Source organism: Peromyscus maniculatus, chromosome 7 (genome assembly GCF_049852395.1).
Source record: "Peromyscus maniculatus bairdii isolate BWxNUB_F1_BW_parent chromosome 7, HU_Pman_BW_mat_3.1, whole genome shotgun sequence".
In the NCBI taxonomy this organism is placed as follows: domain Eukaryota; kingdom Metazoa; phylum Chordata; class Mammalia; order Rodentia; family Cricetidae; genus Peromyscus; species Peromyscus maniculatus.
In genome coordinates, this window is record NC_134858.1 from 34,983,367 (window position 1) to 34,991,945 (window position 8,579).

Here is an 8,579-nt window from a genome sequence, read left to right on the forward strand (position 1 = left end):
GCAATGATTCTAAATTGAACCGAACATTATTGATCCTTACAAAGTGTGTGTGTGTGTGTGTGTGTGTGTGTGTGTGTGTGTGTGTGTGTGTGTGTGTAGCTAGGCAGGTAGAACACATATAACAAGTTTGTTAGCTTGGTTGATACTTTTTCATTTTTTAGATGTATGTGGTATATGGGTCTCTATAAATACTTTTATCTTGTGGCCACAAACGTTTTGGCTGGGCCAGCCTTTCCCTCATCTCACTGGCTAGAGGCCCACCCTAATTTAGAGTTGCCCCAGCATACTAATGATTTAGGTATCTGGACCACAAAAGGAATGCTTTTTTTCTGCCCTCCATTACCCTTTCTGGAGTCTCATTTCTGCAACTTTTAATTACATCCATTTTTGTCAATGTTTATGGTAGGTTGTTATGCATATGTAGTCTTTTGATTCTCAAAAGTATTTGTCTTTTTGAAGTATACTATAGATACATAGTATACCATGCCTACATGTGTAGTTCGGTAATGCTTCCTCTGATCAGGAAGCAGAACATCTGACTCCTCTCCTCAGACACTGTAAAGTGTTCCTCTTCCTTCTAACACTTCTCACTTCCCCAAAGGTAGTTGCCACCCTAACTTCTAGTTGCATAGGTTAGTTTTGCAATTTTAACACCTTAAAGATGGAGGGCCAGGGATATAGCTCAGGAGTAAAACAGTTGTCTAGCATTTGCGAGGCCCTGGGTCCAACCACTCTATGGAACCTCCATCCCTTCCTCCACCCCACAAAAGGAACAGCAGTTCTTTTTTGTACTGTGAGATGGCTTAGTGGGAAAAGACATTTATTTGCTGCCAAACCTGACTCCTATGTATATGAAAATTATCCAGTTTGTTGCTTCTTTTTGTATTCTATATTCATGAAATTGTATTAATTTCTTGATATTTGGATTCACAGTTCAAAATACTTTTGAGATTCATCCACGCTGTTATGTGAATCAGACAGCCATCCCATTTTATTATAGAAACATACATATACTTATGCTTTCACACGCTGATAGTCATTTGGGCTTCCAGGTTCTGGCCACTAAAATAATGTTTCTGTGCACCTTGTAATTTGTATCTATGGTGGGCACATGTATGTTTTTATGTTGGATATATGCTCAGAAGAGGATTGCTGGTCACAGTGCCATGCAAATGGTCACCTTTATGTTTTTCACATACTTTCACAAACAGCTTTTGAGAGTCCTAAGAGGCACACCTCTTTGCCAGTATTATTTTTTTTCCCAATTAAAAGTTTTAAGACATTTTGGAATGTGTAGAAAAGTAACACATTGTGGTTTTTAACTTGAAATTTCTCTGATGACTAATTGGCTGTTTTGGTCACTTGGATGCCAGTCTTTTATGAAGTGTGTGGAAGACTTTTGCTTGCTTTTTAGTTGGTTTTCCTACCCTTTCCTTAATATTCCGAGACTATTTTGAGAAATACGTTTTATTTAATATCCTTTTGCTGTCCACTGGTAGCATTTTCATTTTCTTCATGGTGTTTTCTGATGTCTTGAAATTCTCATTCTACTACAATCCGTGGATTTTTGTTTCTCTTTCTTTAAATTAAATTTTATTATTTATTTATTCTTCTCTCATATAATACATCCCGACAGCAGTTTCCCCTCCCTCCACTTTTCCCAGTACCCCCACCTTGCCTCTCCCCCAGATCCACTCCTTCCCCCTTCAGAAAAGAGCAGGCCTCCCAGGTACATAAACTAAACACAATAAGACTAGGCACAACCCCCATATCAAGGCTGGATGAGTCAACATAGTAGAAGGTAAAGGTCCCAAGAGCAGGCAAAAGAATCAGAGACAGCCCCCACTCCCACTGTTAGGAGTCCCACAAGAACACCAAGCTACATCTTTAAAAAACAAACAGAAAGTGCTTTATGTGTCCTATACAGGAAACCATCAGTTATTCCAATAAAAAAAATTAAGTGTTCTCTAAATATTTTTGCTTCCTATTTCTCTTTGTGCCTGGAGTCTATCTAGAACTTTTTTTTTTAAACATAGGGATAGAATGGAGGTCAAGGTATGTTATTTTTCATGTGTGTATCCAATTGATTCACTCAGTTTATTGGAAAGTCCACCCATTCCCAGGCAATGTATTGTTGTTACTGTCAATCTGATGACTGGACTCCACTTGCCTATTTTTGTACCAATTCTATAGTATCTTAACTATGAAGGCTTTATAACAGGTCTTGACACTATCATGTGATATTTCCAGTCTTGTTCAAGATTATTGTGGATAACATTACTCTTTTTACTATTTGAATTTTTCAATCAAATTATGAATTTCAGTAAGGAAATCCAGCCAGAACTTTTGATCAGGTCTTTTAAATCTATAACTTAATTTGTGAAAAATAGGCTCCATTTGCTTATGTATTAGAAATTTCTGTTTATTGCACTTTTTAGTCTCTTTTTAGACTTATTTTTTTTTTTTTTTTACTTTTTTGATAATGTGTGTCTGTATGTGGATATGTGCATGTGTGAGTGCAGGTGCCCATGGAGGGGTTTATACTACTTTAAACCATATTGGATAAGTGAAAAAAATTGAGGAAAGTATCCATTTTTTATCCCAAAGCCAAACTTATTACCATGCTATTAATAACATCCCCATATCAATATTTTGTTATATAATTTGAAATAAACAGCAAAGCTGAAATAATTTTATACTAAACACCTGCAATTTTTAATTTTATTATTTATATGTTTTGTTATCCATCTATCCATCATGTGCTCACCAAGCTATCTTTTAAAATATGTATTTCAAAATAAATTGCAAACCTTCTTTTTCTCTAAAAACTTCAGCATATGTATTATTAACCTATTTTTGTGTTGATTTGCAGTTTATTTTTTTGGAGGTAAAATATACATACAATTGTATGTACCAAGTTTAATTGCATAAATGAAATTTGAAACATTCACAAACTTCTGTAATTTGCATTCTATTAAGATCAGAGCATTGTCATGGCCAGAAAAATCCCCTTTGATTCTGTTTTAGAGATCATGGTTTTTCTAGTGGAACTCTCCATACTTTAAAAATATATAATCTTTTAAAAATATCTACTTTTTTCTTTCCTTCCTTCCCTCCCTCCCTCCCTCCCTCCCTCCCTCCTTCCTTCCCTGCCTCCCTCCTTTCCTCCCTCTTCCCCTCCCCCTCTTTTATTTTACATCCCAGGGAAAACTGCGGTTTCCCCTCCCTCCTCTTCTCCCAACTCCCTTCCCCACCCTCCCTCTGTTCCCAACCCCCAGTTCTCTCCTTCTCCTCCATTTCTGTACAGGAAAGGGCAGGTCTCCCATGGATATCAATAACATGGCATATCAAGTTATAGTAAGACTAAGCACCTCCCTGTGTGTTAAGGCTGGGCAGGGTGACCCAGTATGAGGAGTAGGGTCCCAAAAGCCAGTAAAAGAGCTTGAGACAGCCCCTGCTCCCACTGTTAGGAGTCCCACAAGAGGACCAAGCTAAACAACTATAACATATATGAGCCTAGGTCAGTCCCATGCAGGCTCCCTGGTTGTTGGTTCAGTCTCTGTGAGCCTCTATGAGCCCAGGTTAGTTGATTCTGTGGGGTTTCTTGTGATGTACTTGACCCCTCTGACTCCTACAGTCCTTTCTCCCCTCTTCTGCAGGATTCCTCAAGCTCTGTCAAATGTTTGGCTGTTGGTCACTGCATCTGTTTTCGTCAGTTGCTAGATGAAGCCTGTCTGATGACAACTGGACTAGCCACCAATATATGAGTATAGCAGAATATTGTTAGGCATCATTACATCGACATTTTCCCCCCTCTAGTCGTGTTTGGTTCTATCCTGGGTCTCTGGGTCATCCAGCCTGTGGGTCCTGGTGCTCCAGACAGTGTCAGGGGTGGGTTTACTCTCCTGGCATGGGTTTTAGGCTAGACCAGTCATTAGTTGACCCCTTCCTCAATCTCTAAGCCACCCTTACCCCAGCACATCCCATAAGCAGGACTGACTGTAGGCTGAAGATTATGTGGCTGGGTTGGGGTCTCAATCCCTCCACTTGAAGTCTTGCCTGGTCACAGAAGATGGCCAGTTCAGGCTATGTATCCGCTATTGTTAGGAGTCTTAGCTGGGGTCATCCTTGTAGATTCCTGGGAGATTCCCTTGTGCCAGGTTTTTACCTGATCCTGAAATGCTCCCTCTTCCCAGTAGCTTTTTTTGGTACTCTCCCTCTCTGTCCATCCCCAACCTGATTGCTCATGTTCCCATCCCCACTCACCCACAGTCCACTCACGAATTCTCTTCTATTTCCCCTTCCCAGGGAGTTCTGAGCATCCCCTTCTTGAACCCTCCTTGCTACCTAGTCTCTCTGGGTCTGTGGATTGTAGCATAGTTATCCTTTACTTTGTGGCTAATATTCACTTATGGAAACTCTACATATTTATGTAATTTATTTGTTTTTTATTTCACTGACCATATTAATTAGAATTATTTTATAATCTCTATCAGTAACTCTGGAATCTAGGCAATCTATGGATTCACTTATACTGTCTATTCTTTGTCTTCATTGTTGACTGATGCTATGGTTTTATGTGGAGTGTCTCAGAGGTCCACATGTAAAAAACCTGATCCTTGGGAGCTGAAGAGATGGCTCAGAGGTTAAGAGCACTGGCTGTTCTTCCAGAGGTCATGAGTTCAATTCCCAGCAACCATATGGTGGCTCACAACCATCTATAATGAGGTCTAGTGCCCTCTTCTGGCCTGCAGGCAGAACACTGTATACAAAATAAATAAATAAATAAATAAATAAATAAATAAATAAATAAATAAATAAATCTTAAAAAAAACAACAAAACTTGATCCTTGATATGGCATTACTGGGGAGGTAGAAACTTTAGTGGGCCTAGTAGCAAGTTTTGTGTCATCAGGTGTCACCCTTAAAGGGGACCATAGGGTCCTGATTTCTTCCTCTTGTTTTGTTCTCTCCGCACCTCTTTATGACCACAAGGCAAACAGTTATGCTCTACCACAGGTTCCAGCCATGATATGTCTCAAAGACTGAAAGTAATGGGTCAATCATGGACTAAAATGTCCATAAATTGTGAGGCAAAGTAAACTTTTTTCTTTATCAGTTGCTCATATCTGTTATCTGTTATTGAAAGAGAAAGCTGAGCAAGATTGTCATATGATCTTAACTCTTTGCATACCTGTATTTTAATTTGCAACTTATATGGAATATCATGTATGAGAAGCCAAAGAATCACAGATGCTCTGGTTAGTCTGTCACCAGAGGCGGGCCTTGTTTCTTCTGTTAGGCACACAGGTGGAGATGCTGATCACTACCTACTCCGGAACATGCACGGTCAGGCCTGTGTTGAAGAGGCACTAAGACACATTCTGCATTAATTTTCCACATTCTGGGGTATGATCTCCCCCGCCCCCCAGACCCCCGATTCTGGAGTATGTTCTCTCCAGGGTTTTGACTGAAGGTCTTTCAACTTTGAAAGACTGAGAACTTTTTACTCTCTTGAGAGGATCTTCTTTCAGCTCCTTAGCTTCCAATTATAGGTAGCTTCAAAATGTGGCCTATGTTTGGGAGGGCGGTGAGTTTGCAGGAGTGAGCTTAGCACTAGCCCCTCCCAAGCATCCCGGGGTGGAGTGGAGGATCTTTCACTTTGCATAGGATTCTGAGCGGATGTCAGCTCACATATTCCTAGCATCCTGCAAATGTCCCATGTGGAAAACCGACCATGTGTTTGAAGCTCCTCAAGTTTCCATCTGTCATTCCACCCCTGTAACAACAACTTAAGGCTTTGATGGCTCATTTTCTCCCTGACAGAGGACTTCTACTTGGACCAAAGCCAATGGCGAATTGCTGCCCAGAAACAGAAGCTTCACCCAGAGTAAAAAATCCTGTCTATACGTACACTTCTCGTTATGATCTTACAAAAGAGTTTAGTTAGGATATTAAATCTATAATTTCTATGTCTTACAAGATAATATTTACAAGGTAAGGCTTACAGTAATATTTCATTATTTTAATTTGTATTTCTTTTGATAAGTAATGAATTTAAGTATCTCTTTACATTTGCATTAACTATTTCTGTGAAATAAGTTGCTTAGTAGCTTTAAACAGTGAATGCATCATTTTCACTTTCCATAGGTCAGGAATTTGGGAGCAGCTAAGACAGATTGCTCACAAGGTTTCATTCAAGAGATTGGCTTTAGCAGCTGATGGAGACAGATGCAGAGACCCACAGCTGAACATTAGAGGGAGTTCAGGAATCCTGTGGAGGAGGAGGAGAAAGGAGTGTAGGAGCCAGAGGGATCAAGGACACCAGAGGAAGGCTCACACAGTCAACTAAGCTGGGCTCATAGGGGCTCACAGAGACTGAACCAACAACCAGGGAGCCTGCATGAGACTGACCTAGGCACGCTGCACATATGTTACTGTTGTGTAGCCTGGTCCTCTTGTGGGACTCCCGACAGTGGGAAGAGTGGCTGTCTCTGACTCTTTTACTGGCTTTTGAGACCCTGTTCCTCCTACTGGGTCATCTTGCCCAGCATTAATACGTGGGGAGGTGCTTAGTCTTACTGCAACTTGATATGCCATGTTTTATGATGTCCATGGGAGGCCTGCCCTTTCCTGGATGGAGACAGAAGAGGAGGGGTTGGGGTGGGGGGAAATGGGAGAGAGGGACTGGAAGGAGAGAATGGGGGCGGGGGAGAGGCTGTGGCCAGGCTATAAAACAAATAGATGAACAATAAATAAATAATAAAGGAAAAAATGAAAACCATTTGTTTTCTACCCATCACTAGTTGTAAGTTGGCAGATTCTTTAGCTCTTCCTACCATAGTCTTTGGAGTTTCCTTTCAGTTTTGCTTCAGTCTTGTTACGACTCTTGATTCTGCTTCATGTATTCATTCTAAACTGGATTTTTTTAATATGTTGAGGATGTGAAATTATTATACATATTATCATTCCACCTGGAGTTCTACAGACATCATCATCATCATCATCAAGACAATGAATGGTTTCTGAGATATAAAAGTGTCAAATCCACATATAAATATGGTTAGCTATCAATGGCTAAATAAAATAAATTCTACAGTGTTGGATTATAAAACAGGAAAAAAAAAGAGATTGGCTTTGCTCACTTGAAGGCTGAACTGGGATTGGGAGAATCATATCCCAGATGGCTCACTCACAGGGCTTTTGGCAGGAGGCCTCTGTGACTGGAAAAATGCCTCACTTCCCCACAAGTGGCCCTCTGCCTAGGACTGACTATCTTACTAGGTGGTTCCTGACCTCTTCTGAAGTGAGCAGAAGTGAAGAGAAGCATACGACTCACAGAAAAAGCCCAGAGCTGCTGCTGAGGACTCTGGATTTTCCCTCTGTGAAGCGGATGAAGATGGTGGGGAGATAATGAATAGGACATGAGGACTATCGATTTAGTGATTGCTGTGTTAAACTAACCCCCAAAGAACATATCAATATCATATAGGCTAAAGTGTGAGAGAAGGAACCAATGATGACTAACTCAAAATAGGATAGTTTTAGTATAAGGTTCAATGTCTACCGTTGATCCAATTATCCCTTTACAAATACTATAACTTGGGCTGGAGAAATGGCTCACTGGTTAAGAAAATTGGTTAACCTTCCAGAGGACTCAAGATCAATTCCCAGCACCCATGTTAGAGTTCACAACTGCTTGTAACTCCAGTCTCAGGTAATCCATTGTCCTCTTCTGGATTCCAAGGGTACTAGGTGTGCATGTGGTACACAGACATGCATGCAGTAAAAACAACCATATACACGAAAATAAATAAATAAAATAAAAAAGAGAACAAATGCTACAATTAATTAGGAAGCTGACCTGACAAGATGTGGTGACACAGGTTGTCAGTCAGCACGCAATCTTTGGTTCAGCAAATACAGGGAAGAAGTGTAATATAACAAGCGATTCTTAACACAAAATGGTGTTCTCCAACACAAAGTTTATCAATGGTTTAGAGGCTGTGCCAGAGAAGACATCCCGAGTGATTACTACATGATGATAATTGAATTTGATCCCTAGCTTGCTTTGTACACACACACACACACACACACACACACACACACACACACACACACGAGAGAGAGAGAGAGAGAGAGAGAGAGAGAGAGAGAGAGAGAGAGAGAGAGAGAGAGAGAGAGAAATACAGTGTGCACCCAAACAGACTGTGCATAGAAATATTGATGGAACTTGGCTAATTTAATTTCTGTCCCCCAGATTTAAACATTAGAAGGCCATGAAGAAACTGTTGTAGGTGCCTCATCTGGTCACATGTCACCAAAGAAGGAAAAGAATAAAGAACAAGGAATTGCACACACCCACAACTCATGTATGTTTTCCCAACTGTGTACTTATGAAAATTGTATTTATATTTGTGGGTACATATACATTGAAAATGGGAGAAAATATGAAGAGGAGTGAGATTCAGCACTTTGCATGTGTATGCCAATAGCTGAGTTTACTTTGCATATGAAATTGGATCCAACAAATTGGGAATTGGGCTCAAACCCCAGGATTGTTGAAACGCCAGCATCTG